This window comes from Lates calcarifer, linkage group LG6, assembly GCF_001640805.2.
Source record: "Lates calcarifer isolate ASB-BC8 linkage group LG6, TLL_Latcal_v3, whole genome shotgun sequence".
NCBI lineage: Eukaryota > Metazoa > Chordata > Actinopteri > Centropomidae > Lates > Lates calcarifer.
The window spans coordinates 11,902,237-11,917,351 of NC_066838.1; the positions used below are offsets into that span (position 1 = coordinate 11,902,237).

General features: G+C 44.1%; 1 long non-coding RNA gene across 2 annotated transcripts; it reads left to right on the forward strand.

Moving 5' to 3' along the window:
- Nucleotides 1–13,060, forward strand: LOC108876553 (uncharacterized). Of its 2 annotated transcripts, XR_007813400.1 has the most exons (6): nt 1–1,546; nt 2,168–2,319; nt 10,316–10,423; nt 10,504–10,637; nt 12,162–12,285; nt 12,417–13,060. It is a non-coding gene; the product is annotated as an uncharacterized LOC108876553 (long non-coding RNA). The 2 variants fall into 2 exon arrangements; XR_007813399.1 differs by lacking the exon at nt 1–1,546 and having other exon boundaries at nt 1,973–2,319.
- Nucleotides 13,061–15,115: the final 2,055 nt, after the last annotated feature.

Sequence of the window (15,115 nt, forward strand, 5' to 3'; positions counted from 1 at the left end):
GTGAGGTATCAGAGAATATCTGATTTTTTTCTCAATTTTTGCTTTTGGTAATTAAGGTGTTAATTATTTGTGCAGATTGATTGATGGACTAATTGTTTCAGTTATAAATATTAGTACATGTTTTAGTGTGTTAGAGGTTTAACGTCAACAGAGCGAGATGTAACAGTTCACATAACACACACTGTGTCTCAGACTATGGAGCTCTGCTGCTACAGCAGCACCTTCATTTGTCTACAGTTCATGACATGTTCAACCTATAGATAACGCTTCTCCTCAGCAACTGTGTAGAGTTCCCATCACATCACCCAATCACCCACATACACAGTATACAACCCAACCCCAGACCCACCTACACTTCCTGAGTATGTTTTATGGCTCAGCTGTCAGGCCTCAGATGGTAGAAAACTCACCCTGCCATCCAACATCACCAACCCTGCACACTTCACTCCACGTCCTCAGCCCCTCCTTGCTCCTCTCCGCTGTGCATTTCTTGGTTGTTCTAGTGTCAGCTAACAACGCTGAAGCAGTCACGCTTCCCTGCTCCGGTCCCATTCCACAGACCTAATCATCTTATAGCTAACAATGTATTTACTGTAGAGCCATGTTTCTTACGCATGACACACACACACACTGATGGCATGTCTGGCGCTGGAGCTTAGCCTCTGCTGAGGTTTATGTACCACAAGTATGTATGTTAATTTTGTGTTGTAGATGTTTTAATTTCAAATTAGCAACTCAAAGACATTGGAAAACACTTGAAGCATTTTAGCTCGATGGAAAATAATTCAAAGAGGTAAAATCCAGATGACGACATTTATTCTCTTCCTTTTTAAAAACTTAAAAAAACATTTTGGAGCGTGTTTAATCAGTATTCATTTGTCAGTATTGCATGTCAAACTGCTGTGTGTTAATAATTCAGTGGATTTACGTGCATTACCCCCTGGTTAGGGGGACAGAGTTGCCCCAGTAACTATCTGCTTGCTCGGCCACACACAAGTAAAACACACAGATCGTAGTGCACAGGACACTAAATGATTATCATCTGACTCACTTGAGTGATTAATTTGTCAATTTGTGTTTTGACAAGCCCACCTGAGTTTTTACTGTAGAGCTAATCAGTAACATGTTGAGATTATGTGTCCCAACGTGGACAGTCTGGTACAGTTAAAGTTTATCTGCTTTTCTGTGTACAGTGTGTGTAATCTAATGACACTTCCTGTCGACAAACATTGATGACGCTTCTCTTTTCAGACTTATGTGAATCTTATGTCACACCAGCAGTCACGTCTACATGTCGCTTTAAGGGCAGAAACTCAATCAGCTGTCTCTCTCCTTTATTTAACCAGATACAAATCAGTTAAGAGAAATGAGGAACTCTGAACTCTTTATCTCCGCGTTTTAGGAAGAAGGCGGCGGCCTGCTGAGTCCCCTTATGGAAACTGGCTTTCATTCAGAAAACAATAACAAAATCAGCAGTATCCCTCTCTGTGAGGATCAAACTGTGGTCAGACAATGATGGTTGAGTCTCCTCGGACTTGTGAAAAGGGTCAGTGGTGGTGCTCTGTCTGTGTGGAGGTTACTGTGCCACTGTGTGACTGGTAACTGTGTGTTGGGAGTGTATCAGAGTTCTCTGCATTCAGTAACCTTTTGTTTAGTTACCATGGCATCGAGTTAGCATCAAGACTTGGCTTGGACTCTTTCACAACGCTGAGAGCTGTGCGCTTCAAATTAACATGTTCTCATTTATACTTCAATCAACTTACAGGCCTTATTAAGCTGATCTGAAGGCCTCATTCTAGCTTCTTTTGATTTCCCCACACTAATTAGTGTTTCTCAAGTTTTACTCAAAGTGGAGGTGTGCTGTTACTCCTCTTTGCAATGACAATTAACTCTAGACTTTCACAGATGTGCTCAGTTGTAATATTATGTGTCAGAGGCTTTTATTCACACACAGTTTTGACACTCACCAAGCAGCGCGACAGCAGTGGCGCTCCTCCATCCGAGCTTGTCCCCCAGCGAGTGCACTCTGGTATTGACATCAACACAGGAGTCTGTCCACGGGTTTGCTGCAGGGCTCTCCCATGCCTGTGTGGGTCACTTCACTCTGGCAAACTGTTGACCAAGTGTCTCTTCTCCCTCTCCCTCTCTCTCTCTCTGCCTCACTCAGGCAGCACAACAAGTCAAGGCATGTTCCAACACGCCACCAACAGCCGGACCTGGTGTATGAGCCTGCTCCTAGACCAGAAGGGGGAGGAGCAGAGGATCAGAGAAGGGGGGAAACCCAGAAGAGACCCAGCATGACTCAGCCTGCTTCAATTGGTTAGCATGCACAGCTTTTACTTTTACTAACACTTTTAACGCATGAAGGAGTTACTGTTTTAAGGCACAGTTGGTGAGATTATGAGAGGGCCCATGGCCCAAAGTGTTAGGAGAAGAGTGTTTTTTAATTACACTGACTCGCCACATTATCTCTGTTTTGTCATAGATCATAAAGAAGTCCAGTTTTCCAGCAGGCGGTGACTTATTTCCCTTTTCGCCCTCTCTGCCCAGTGGGTGGAAGCAGTTCACCGTGCTGTCTGTTTTTCATGGCTAATGCTAAAACCTAGGTTTTTACTAGCTGAAGCTGAAAGGTTTTCAATAAATTTAATATCTTAAATTCAGCTACAGCATTGCTTTTCATTCACACTCCTATTAGCAAGTAGTTCTACAGCAGAATGAATAGTTTATAGAAGCTGTAACCGAGCACCGGCACAGCATACTAATGAAAGCTGCTGATTCATCAAATCATCTTGTACAGTACCCACAGTAGGTCACATCAATTACAAATGAAGTAAGAATTATATGGCTGTGAACATCTTAGGGAATGCATGGGCAAAGATGTGGAAAACGTGTAAAATATTAATATTTTCCTGGAGCAGTGACGTTTAATGTCAAAGCTGCATTTCAAAGCAGTTTATTAATGCAGCAGAAGAAGAATCCTCTATCTGACGGATCAGAGAAATGTATACAAATGTACATTACATGCTGTTTAGCATTAAATGCCATCAAATGTGCAGAATCATCACCATCCGTGAGTGCTAATTACGCAGAGCTGCTCTGGTGCTAGCCGGGGGGTTTTAACTAGAGGAGGGGTGATGCCAGTTCATCACTGCTGTAGTGGAAGTTGATCACTAGGCAGATTCTGGGTGCAGCGGCAGGAACCAGCTCAGCAAAACTCACCTGCTACAATATGGTCTGAGTCTGGCTGCCTGAGCATCTCTAAAGCACATCACATCACTGTACATCACTGGTGGCCGCTCTCCACTGCAGCCTGTCAACACACTGATGACCTTATAAATGAAAGAGCAAAGTCACTATGATGTTACACCCAGAAAGGAGTCAAAGCAGAGGTTTGTCTTTCCCCCTCAGCTGACAGCAGAGCAACTTTGTTAAAGAGCAGAAGAGGCGTATTTGCCTTCAGATAGTTGCCTTTAATTTATTGGAAGTGGTGATGCGGCACTGCACTGCACAGCAGCGTTTTGACAAAGAGCCAGCAGTAGTTTCGCCAACGGAGTTGGTTCTTAATTTATGGAAGCATGAACTATCTGTTTGCACAAGAGTGAAATACGGACTATCGTTGAGCCAGCCCACTCAGAGGAAATTATTTTCTGCACTTTAATGGCTAAATCATCATGTAAAACTGTGATTTATGCATCTTCCTACCTGGGACACACAGACTGCAGCTGAGGCCTCACACTTGCATCTGTGTCAGGACGGGGGGTGGGGGGTGGGGAGGAAGGAACCCCTAGCCCAGCAAGTTCAAAGCTTGCTGCATTGATTACATCATCGGAACTGGAGTGCTGGAATGGGACAATGCACCATCAGAGGAGGGGGTGGGGGTTGTGAGGGGGGCAAACGGCTAATCTCACTATTGCCTCCCTGTGGAGCTCCATGGGCAGAGTGAGTGTGTGTGTGTGTGTGTGTGTGTGGTGTGTGTGTCTTTCTTTTTCTCTTTCGCCATCTCTAAACTCTAGTCCGGTCCAGAGTGAGAGAGCCTACTCTCCCTCACATTTACCACCACCATGTCACGTGACTCAGGGACTGTCTGTGTCTGAGAGACACTGGTAGTCTTGATGTGTATCGCTATGTTTCTATTTGCGTATATCTGTGTGCATGTGTGTGTCTATCTGTGTGTTCCTGTCTGTGTGTGTGTGTGTGTCTGTGTGCACTTGTGCATGTGTGGCCAGCACTGCAGGAACTCAGCTGCTGCAGGACACTGCAGGATTGCTGTTCTGCTGCTGGCTCACTGGCTCCTGCTTTTTTTCTCTCTCTCTCTGTCTCTCTCCTCTTTCTCGCTCTCTCTCCTCTCTCTATTCACTCAGGCAAATTGCTCAAGGAGGATGGTGAGAGCATGTGCTGCATACTTTTTCAGCAGGGGAGAGGAGGGGTGAGTGGAGGGGGGGGGGGTGTTGCTGGAGATGGGGGTTTGGGGGGGGGTCTGAGCAGAATCACAGAGGTGCAAAGCATGCCGGTGAGGCGCTGTGCTGTGCTGGGCAACTGTACCTCTGAGAGAGACTACAGTAGAGAAATTGGAGACGAGGAAGGAGGAGGAGGGAAGAAGAGGAGAGAGAGAAAGAGGGTAGGAGGTGGGGGAGGGCAGGAGTGAGGTGCAAGGAACATCAGGTGAGTGCGGCAATTTCCTTCACTGGCAGTGCAGCACAAGCAGGAGAACTGCAGATGTTTGGAGATGATGTCAGGCTCCGGATGTAGCGCGGACCTTTAGTGCAGTTTCGCTATCACTCAGTTCCCCTCGCACTCGCCTGCCTGCAGTGGGGAGAAATCCAAAGGGGCCCGGAGAGATGCTCTGGACTTGTGCCTCACAAAGAGCCAGCTGACGACGCAGGGCCGGCTTTTTCAAGGTCTTAGCACAGTTACCTGAGGTGAACTCAGAGCTGACCGAGCCTATGTGCAGGCGAACTGACCTGACTGGATTCATCATCCAGATCTCCCACACTGGTTTCAGAGCACCTTTCAGTGCTGACTCACTTTTATATGAAGCTTTTTAAAACTATTTTTACATGGCCTTTGAAAAGGCTTGGAGTTGAGCATAGACGGTGCAATATAGCATAAAAGACAAAAGTAGCAACGCTGACTTTTAGAGCAGAGAGTTGCTGAGATATTGCTGCCGCTGCTGCAGAGACATTATCCAGTGTAAGAGTGGCTCTGCTCTGAGAGACATTTTCCTTTCTGTTTTCATCCAAGAAAAAAATAATCTCCAAATACATAAAACAACAGCTAATTACTCTTTCTCTCTCACTGTTTATGCCAAACCCTTAAAAAAAGAATCCTACAGAGCTGCACTGTGGCCTGGTATCCACTTATAGGACAGCAGAAAAGTCCTAGTAGCTAGAGCACAACTTCATGACTGCACCACAGCTCCCCTGTCCCGTGCAGGCCACTGTAGCCTCATTCTCATTCCCCCATTTCAGCACTCAGACACTGACAGCACAGGGCCACTGGCACAAAATATCCTTCCTACCAGTTTCCAGCATCATATTCACAACTAACACATGCTGCTAAATATAAACCCACAACTAGAGGAGAAAAGTAGAGAGCTGGGACTATCTGTACTCTCCTAAAAGCAAAGTCAGCAGATTAAAGTCTCCTCCAGTGGAGGGAACTCTTTGCATCCCGGTTAGTGTTTTTTGTCCTTGTGTCAAATAGCCAGTCCTCTCAACCAGCCGCTATCTGACACGCCGGCTGCTATTTCCAGCCTGTACCATGTGTTAAACATGGATGAGGGAGCAGTGGAGCCTGACTGCTAACTGACTGGCTGTCTGGCTGGCTGCTGCCTGGTTATTACTGGTGCAGAGGAGACTGAAACTGATGAGACGGAAGCAGCCAGGAGCTCCAACACTGCAGGCATGCACACCGACATTCGTATATCATCTCCTGTGAGGCTAATTTCAGAAGTGTACTATCCTCTGTGAAGAGGTACACATGTAACGAGACAGCGTACAAGGTAAATAAAGACCAAAGAGGAAATAAAGGTATACCTACGGATGAGTCTTGGACCGCATCACAAGCCGGGATGAGAGGAGGAAAACTTCTCTGCACTCACTCTGAGCCTCTTGGTTGCTGGTGATGTGCTTTCATGGCGCGGCAAAGTTGACTGCAGCATTGCCTCCTGAACAGAATGACATTGTTTGCACTCTCTCTCTCCCTCTCTCTCTCTCTCCCTCACTCCTCCTCCTCCTCCTGTGCGCGCTCGCTCCCCCTCCTCTTCTTTGCACGCTTGCTGGCAGCATAAACTGCACAGCTCAGCAGTGTTCCCCCACTGCCGCAGCAGATCCTGCATGAGCTCTGCGTATCTGAGTGGGATGGGACTTTTAAAGGGGAACGCAACCTCCAGGGTCAGTGTGTGTGTGCACATCCTCAGTCCGCCCTCCTCTCCTCCCTGTCCTCCTCAGCAAACCCCCCACCCCCACCCCAGCCCCAACCCCGCCCCCCGCCCACCTCCACCTCCTCCCTCCCCCTCCCGTGCTCTCCTAACACCCCCGAGAATCATCAGTGTAAAGGACTCCTCACAAGAGAGACCCCCTCCACGCACACATAACTCTCCATCCCCCTTTTATTCATTTTCACACTACAGCAAAAGCTGCTTTGAGAAATGAGTGTGCTCATACCTCAATAAGGAATAGGGAATAGTTTGCTCCTCAGAGAGGCCATCTCCTCCAGTGTGCTTTGAAACTCGTCACAATATCTCTGAAATCTAATTTCCTCTGAAAAAGCCTGGACGGATATTTCCAGGAATGAATTGCAAAAACAATGTGTTTAAGGCCGTTTAATTTAAAAAATGTTTCATGTACGATTAGGAGATGCAACACCATGTCAAGACTTGGTCACCACTTCTAAATCAAAATGATCATTTGTCCCCAGGTGATATAGTTAAAAACAAAAAGTGGTTAATTCATTATAGTGTGTGTAGTTGTTAGGAACCGTATTTCAACCAGGTGCATCAACAAAGCACAAAACACAACACACACCAGACACACGTTGTGACAAATGAGCAATAATCGTGCAATCAGTAAGTTAACATCACTGTCTAAAAGCTGCCATCGCAAAACTCACTTGCAAAGTAAAATGCCCTTAATCTGCCTACCTTTCATTACCCAAGATGCACTGCGTTACTGGTGCTATTCTGCAGTGCGCTAAAATATAGAAATATCTTGACCAACCAAATTTGTCTTTTGCGCGTTGCACAACTCTGTGAGAGTGAGATCATCCATCATTTAGTCAGCCAATAAGGTTGAACTTCTCTTTTTGCAACGGCTTTTACTTCACAAAAACGCGCTTGTGCGTGGTGTGCTTCCCGGTGATGACGCTAGCAGTGCACTGCATGGGCTTTGTATGGATAATGGTTTCACCATTATAAATTCTTGTGCGCTCGAGGTCTCAGCGTCTTGGCTGCTCTCTGCAGCAGTGCAGCGCTCTCCGCTCCTCACTGCAGGAGTGAGGCTTCTTTTTTTTTTCCTCCTTCATGACTTTGTTCTGCCTGGGCCCTCCAGTTGAACCCTGGGATCTTTTGTCCTCTGGTGCAAAATTAGGAGCTGCATGCATCTCACATTAACCCTGAATCCATCTTGACAAGGTCTATGCTTATCTGTTTTAGGCAAAGTGGTGTTTGTGTGTTAGATGAGGGCTTTTCTCCCTTAATTGACTCGTATCTCTACTCTTATGAGGCACACCACTGCTGGTACAGATTACTGAGTCAGCAAACTCACATAATGGAGCCTCTCAGACTATTGGGGATCAGCTACATGAGGCTGTCCATATCAATCAGTGACAGTATGAATTGCAGGTATATATCAGGGTGAAAATTGTAATCAGCTGAGAGTGTAGCATCATTCCCTGCATGAAAGATCTGCATGCAGTGCTGCTATTGCATCAGTCTGCCGGAGCCTCGCAGCATCTGTCCTCTCCTCTGCACTCGGTGACACTGGGGGAAAATGCCCCCGCCAGCATATCCCTCACATAGCCCATGCCATTCTCAGTAATGGCATCCCCTGTGATGAATAAGCCATGAGGAGAGGGGCCCTTTTGCATGTCCTATTAGATTACATCCCTATGCTTTACCTGGCTACTGTCACCTCGTCGCCTCTAGCTCTCCACTCTTCTTAATATTCTCTCTTGTTAGCGCAGCCAAGGGCAGAATGTGTAAATGTGTGCTAGAGCTCATAGATCATATGAATGTAGGGATTTAGAGTTAAGTCATCTGTGCAGTTCATTGAATGTGTCCATACACGGCTCTCACTCATGTTTATGATTAAGGGAAAACGGCTTCACTATTAGTGGCTTTGCTTTTCAGAGGAAATGTTTTGTGTCTGGTGTTGTAATAGGGCATTGTCATTGACTTAAGTTTTATCAAGCATGAGCTGTAACACAACTGAGGTAATGCTCATGTGGGGGGGGGGGGGGCATTATCTGTCAAGTATGGACAGTCTTGACACACGCAGATAATCGAGTCGAGTCTAACCATTGGCAGGTGAGTTTGCATGCCTTTTTTTTTTTTTTTTTTGCCATTCACAGCCCATTCCTCGGCTCCATTGATCTGTCCGGAAAAGATAATAGACGCATTGATTCACAAGCTCAGCAGCTTGCTGGTTTACACATCAATTCAGACTAATTCTCAGTAGTCCTCAGTCAAAGAGGAGAATTGCCCTGACTGACGACTGACTCCTGAGTCTTTGAAACTGCAGATTTAAAAGCCGTGCTCTGAAGATTTTCTGCTTCTTTTTTGGGGGCTGTACAGCATTGCAGAATTTATTTATGATAATCTGAGATGTTTAAAAAAATGTTTTTCCAATGAGCATAAGTGATTAGGTGTTGTAAGGCATGGTCTCTGGGGAAACCTGACATTGCCAATGAAAAATAGAGTCAGAGAGGAAGTAATTGAGGCTAGCTGGCAACAAATTAACTTCACAGAAATCTTGTTCTCTCTCTCCTCAGTTGGTTCAGCTTGGTGTAGAGATAGACTGAACGATGGGACCCTGACTTTGTAAGAAGAAGGTGTGTGGTGTGTTTCACTGCACCAAGGCTTCTTTGCTGACCTCATTTTGTGAAGCTGAGCAGATTCCTCACAAGGCCAAGTGGAGTGAAAAAGACACACTGTCAGTGACAAAACAGGTCAAATGTGGTTGTGCAGGGATATGTGTGAGCACACAGAGGTGCAAACAGTTTAACATTTTGAATTCACATCAGATGAAGAGGTCTAAATGTCTTTTATTCTACTGACAAGGAAATTCTCTTCTCTGCGTTATCAAAGAATCACTTACGACATTACTCACTGTGACATTAAAGATCCTGTGCTGAAAGGCAGAGCTGGACATGAGAAACTTATGAAGTGCGAGGAGTCATCAGTTTCTCCCACAGTGTGAGAGAGATACTAGTAAGAGGTCTATGATGGATTGACATTATGGAGAGTGGCTGAACTTCTGACAGCTGGCTGCTCTGTTGTGGTGAATGAGCTGCAGCTCCGTCAGCTGTCAGTGTCAGCAGCAGCCGGTCTGCTCACTACAGTAGTGTTGTAGCAAAGCATAACACACACACAGATCAGCCTTAACTGAGGGAGACTGAAGCAGGGAAGCCTTGATTAGGCTTTTACAGACCTATAATATCAATTTCAAGCATCTGTGTCTAATATCTTAAGATAAACAGCATAAAATAGATCTACAACTAATGTCTACGTCTAGATTCATTTTCAGTATTTTGTGTAAGATGACTACAGTTAAATGTGTACTGGCTGGGCCAGGTAAAGTAAATATTCCTCATATAGAGAAATAAAGACTTTGGACTTTGTGTTTATCTTATCTGGTAGTAGTGTGTGCTGTGGTTACCCACTAAGCTGTAAATCAGCTAAATTACACCTGTAAATATTAAGTTTCACAGCTAAATTGCATGTCTCTACTTTGAACAAATGTGACAAAGGCGAGACAGTGGGAGTTTACTCTGAAAAAAACAAAATGATCATCTTGAAAGAACCTCACTTTGATGAAAAATATCCTTTACAGGGAACTGCCGCACTCCATCAATGTAATGCTGCTGTTTTTTAAATGAAACATTAATATTTGTGTGGTAGTACGGCACGAAACAACCTTGTGTTAAATTGTGTTTGAGAAAAAGTGAATATTAGTTGCTGATTCTAAAATGAGCTCCACTTGACTGAATATAGTCTCCAGTGTTATTTGTGTACCGTTTTTATCTGCAGAGATGGCGAGCCACTTGTTATTTTGGTCTCTTCTTCCTTCTTCTTGCTGCATTGTGTTCTGTGTTCCAGGTTCTTGGAGGAGTGTTGCATATCCTCCACAACAACCCGTGTCATCTGGATATGTGTGTTGAATCCTGGCCTACATTCACTACTGCCATTTGTTACCGTCAAAAACAGGTATAGCACACAAGGACACAGATAGATATCTTATAGTCTCCTCTGAAGTGGCCTGCTGATGTGTGTGTCTGCCTGTGAAGCGTTTCAGCAGCAGCAGTAGCAGCTTCGGGGTGATTCCTGACATATGCACCATCTTCACCAAGAACTCAGAAACTCTGAGAAGTCTGCTGCTTGATGAGAGTCATAAACTGGAGGAGTGGACTCATATTCAGAGGTAGTGTGAAAGAAGAAGCCATGATATTTCCTTAACTGATGTGTTAGAATAATTTAGACATGCGCCATGTAGGTTTTGTTTTGCCAATAACTTATATCATTTCTGTTTTTTTAGTAGTCATAGCAATATACAGTAGTTTTGCTACAGTGCATTACTATCACATATCTAGTTTTCATGTGTGAAGTATTTATGTATTTATGTTATTGTTGACAAATCCCATAGAAACACAGGCACCAACAAGTCTGTTTCTCAGAACTTTCCGACTTCCTCAGGCTGTGTGTAGCACTCTGCCCCAGGCCCGTTGGCTGCTAGTGAAGACAGAGATCTTAACAGATGGATCACAAATCATATATCTATCATCACAATATATTAAAGCTGGCCGGCAACATTGTCTCTGACTCCAACCATGTCCTAAACAGTGAATACAAGTGTAACCATCAAATCGGAGATACAGGGTTCCACAATATAAAAGATTAGACTCACATGCTGTTTCGTGCATCAGTGAATCCTCAAATCAAATGCAGCAGATCAATACGTTGAAGGTGCTTGTATATGTTTTTTGTGATTGTAATGCTAAATGTTAGATTTGTTTTCTGTGATGGAGCTGCAGTGATGCAAGAAAAATTACAGACTTTGTCATCATCAAATACGTACTGAAATTTACAAAAGAAAATGGTGCAGTGATTTCTTAAAACAGCTGGACATTGTAGATTTTCAAACAGGGGTAAACAGTACATTTTGATAACTATTTTCACCTGCAGATTAAAACACATTTGGTGTGCTATAGTGAGTGTTTCTGGCAGCAGGACAGTGTATGTGGGATCAACTCAAAATAAACTAGTGTGTGTGTGTTAATTGTTATAAAGGAACATGTCGCCCAGTGCAACAATGTGGTTCAATTATGAGTTTTTAATAGTTTTGGACGATCTATAGCACAGAGGGATAAGCCATATTACTTGAGTACACAGGCCCTTGAAAACAGTAAATGTGCTGTCACTTAGTGAAATGTAGTTTAATATCAGAGCCAATTCATTCATATATTTCAAAGCAATTAAACAGTTGCATAATATGTCTTTTTAACATACAATACCATATCATTTTGTTTGCCTATGCCACGATTAAAAGATGCACCGATCCGATATGCTGGAATAATACTGGTGCTAACACTGACCTTATTAAGGAGAGTGCAGCCATGACACAACACAACACTAAATACAGCGTCTTATCAATATCAATATCTTGTTCCTCTGCTATCAGGTACATTCTTTCAGTCACCAACTCAGCTTTCAGTACCACAGTCATCCCTAGCCTCATGTTACCTTATGTAAAAATGATTTGAGTGACTTCCATGCAGTGCAGTATGCAGATTTTAGGTTTGGGAAAAAAGAGAGCTCTGGTGTCTGATTGGTATTCTGCATCTGTAGATACCTGGAGTTGAAGTATCAGATTTATGTTGGATTGGTGCATCCCCAGCCATGATGATGAGGGTAAACTAAAACAAATTTGCTTTTGTGTCTCTGCAAGGTATACCAAGCTCACACTGTCATCTCATCAGAGAACTTGCTGCTCTCAGTGGGCTCGATATCACAGAATATGGGGGTTATGACACCTTCATCCACCACAACCTGGAGAATATGGACTGGCAAGAGTGCGTTTTATGAAATTTATTTATGCCCTCAATTCAAGAGAGCTCCATTATTTTTGGAAGTTAATGAGTGAGATGTATATTTCACTGATTTATGTTCAGAATCTCTGTTCATATTTTTCTTTGCTGATCAGGAAGGTGTTGCCTCTGCCAATTTCCATTCTGGATGAGTCCCACGCTGAGCTCGTGGACACGCACTTGCCTTATGTAGGCAATGAGGAGAGCCTCAACCACGTGAGAGCCTGTATCCACCATCTGCCAAACCACTGTGTGACGGATGAGAAGGGCCAGCCTGTCACCTCCCGGCACTGTCTTTGGCTCCGATCCGGAGGATGAGCTCTGTGGGTCTGCCCGTCTACTGCCACGTCAGCCAGTATAACCAGGCCACCATTAACGCTGTGACCTCACTCAGCTTCTCTGCGTGTCCCAGTGTGGAGAAGATCTAAGTGCTGCTCATATGCAAGGACAGAGTGTGAGGGATCCAAACTAATGACAATAAAGTCTGTCGGGTGATTGAAACCACACTGGAAAACTGATGTTTTATTGTAAAACTGGAAAATATAACAATTACTCTCCTTGTTCTATGGTTTCTGTTTCCCTGCAGTACTCAGGGGATGCAGCACTTTAGAGAGTTTAGTCAGTTGCAAGTAGGAGAAACTCAAAGTAACATTTTCTGTGGTTTTAGGGTGGATTTGATGAATATGCCAGCCACACTGCTCTTTTTTGTTCACTGTAAAAAGAAGCTACACAAATGTCACTCAATTTAAAATAAATCAGTATGGACAATACAAATCTGTCTTCAGTTTGACCCTCTGGCGTGTGCTGCGTGGCTTTTCTTGCGGAAAAAAAGACCCCCCCTAATCTGCAGATCATCCAAGAAGGCTCTCATCCACCTGGGACACTTCCCTGGAGGTGTGCTGTTCCACTGCTGATTGCCTCTCTGTGTTTTAGCAGCAATGCACCATTCAAGTCTGCAGGCGACTTGACAAATGAGCAGCGATCTGAGCAGAGGGGATGCTCGTACTGCACCACACATCCTGTCCCATCCACATCCCCCTGTCCCGCAGTGGTGCACCTCTTTTAACTGACGCCCTTTCCTTACTCTAAACCAGCAGGCACTCTTCTCAAAGTCACACAAGTACAGTACACACTAAGTACATGCGTGCTGATGCATACACATACAAAGACATGGAGCGAGTGAGAGTACATTTCTAGTTCTGCTTCTTTATAGAAATGTTGATCTCTAGTGTATATTTACACCAAGTTGCTGAAATTAATATATTATTTAAATGCATAACATAATAAGTACTTACTGGGTTTCAGGTTTTATTTTGGAATGTTATTATAAATTATCTTAACTGCATGTCAATAAACTTGTAAATAGAGCAATTAATCAATTAGCTGACGGAAAATTAATCAGTAACTATTTTGATAATTTATCCCCCCGCATCCAAAAAAACAAAAAAAAAAAACAAGCGTTTGTTCATTTGGTTCTCCAGCTTGAGAATTTGCTTGTTTTCTCAGGTTTAACATAATCATAAATTGAATATCTTTTAATTTTGAACTTTTGATTTGAGAAAAGACGGAACTGGAATTCTTCACCTTTGGTTGTGGGAACCTCTAACAGGCTTTCTTCACATTTTTATGACATTTTATAGACTAAACAATTAATCGATTAATTGAGGTTAACAGTTAAATTGATTAAAGCTTAATTGACAATGAAAGTAATTGTTCATTGCAGTCCTATTTGTAAATTTAATATCTGTTTGTAACATAACTGTCAGCTAGAAAGAGACCCTCCTGGTTAAAGAGTGGAATATTACAAAAATGAAACAGGGCAGCAAACAGTACATTTAAAGAATTGTGTGAAATGTTTCTCGCTGAGCCTCTTCAACAATATACAGCACTATGTTGTTATAAATAACTGAGCAGAGGTCAGTGTTGGCAGAGTGAATGATTTTCTAAATCTCACTGTCCATGCACACAACTCTAATAACTGGTAACGATTATTTTTATCACTGTCTATAAAGATTTCTGCTATAGGAAGCTTGACCGCACAGGTCTTATATTGCAAACCATCCAGTGAAACATGAGATGCCTTCTCACCTACAGCATGAATCTATTTGAGCGCTCAACCTCCGATACAGTCAAAGAGGTGTAGGACGATTCAAAAAAAGGCATCAGGAGGGTTTTATGCAAGCTGCACCGGTGGCAGATCTTTACTCATCTCAAGGCACGTTTGTGAGTCAGCTATCAGAACATGAAGTACCTGACGGCAGAACTAGTTCACCAGCTTCATCAGTATGTAGCCTGCAACTGCAACCACTGCTTGAGGACAGCATCCACCCACTGGTCCTCCACAGAAACTGCATCTCAGAGCAAGTGAGGAGCTGAGTGTCTGACGCAGCATGCGATCATTCACCTTGGCTGCGTGTGCTGCTCGGACTTGCTGTGGTGCAGCTGTCCGCACGTAGCCCCCCTCCCCCACCACCACCACCACCACCACCCTCCATCCCCCCACCCCATGGAGGCAGTGTGCTCTGCCAGCCATGGAGTGGGACGTACTATCGATCCTGCTGAAATGATGGTTTCTAAAAGGGAGGCAGTAAGCATGTCTGTGCTCCCCTCCTCCACTGTGGAGGGGCCCTGAGATATCACCAAGCTCAGCACATTGCACCATCACGGGCATGGGAAAATGGGATTTTCACTGGGAGATGAGCTGAGGGGAAGGTAATTCAAGTCGCCAAGCTATGTTCCCCCACCAAGGATGTAAAGTGAGCCACATTACCTTCAGACGCCTCACACAGTGGACAAATAAGGTCATTTTAAATGT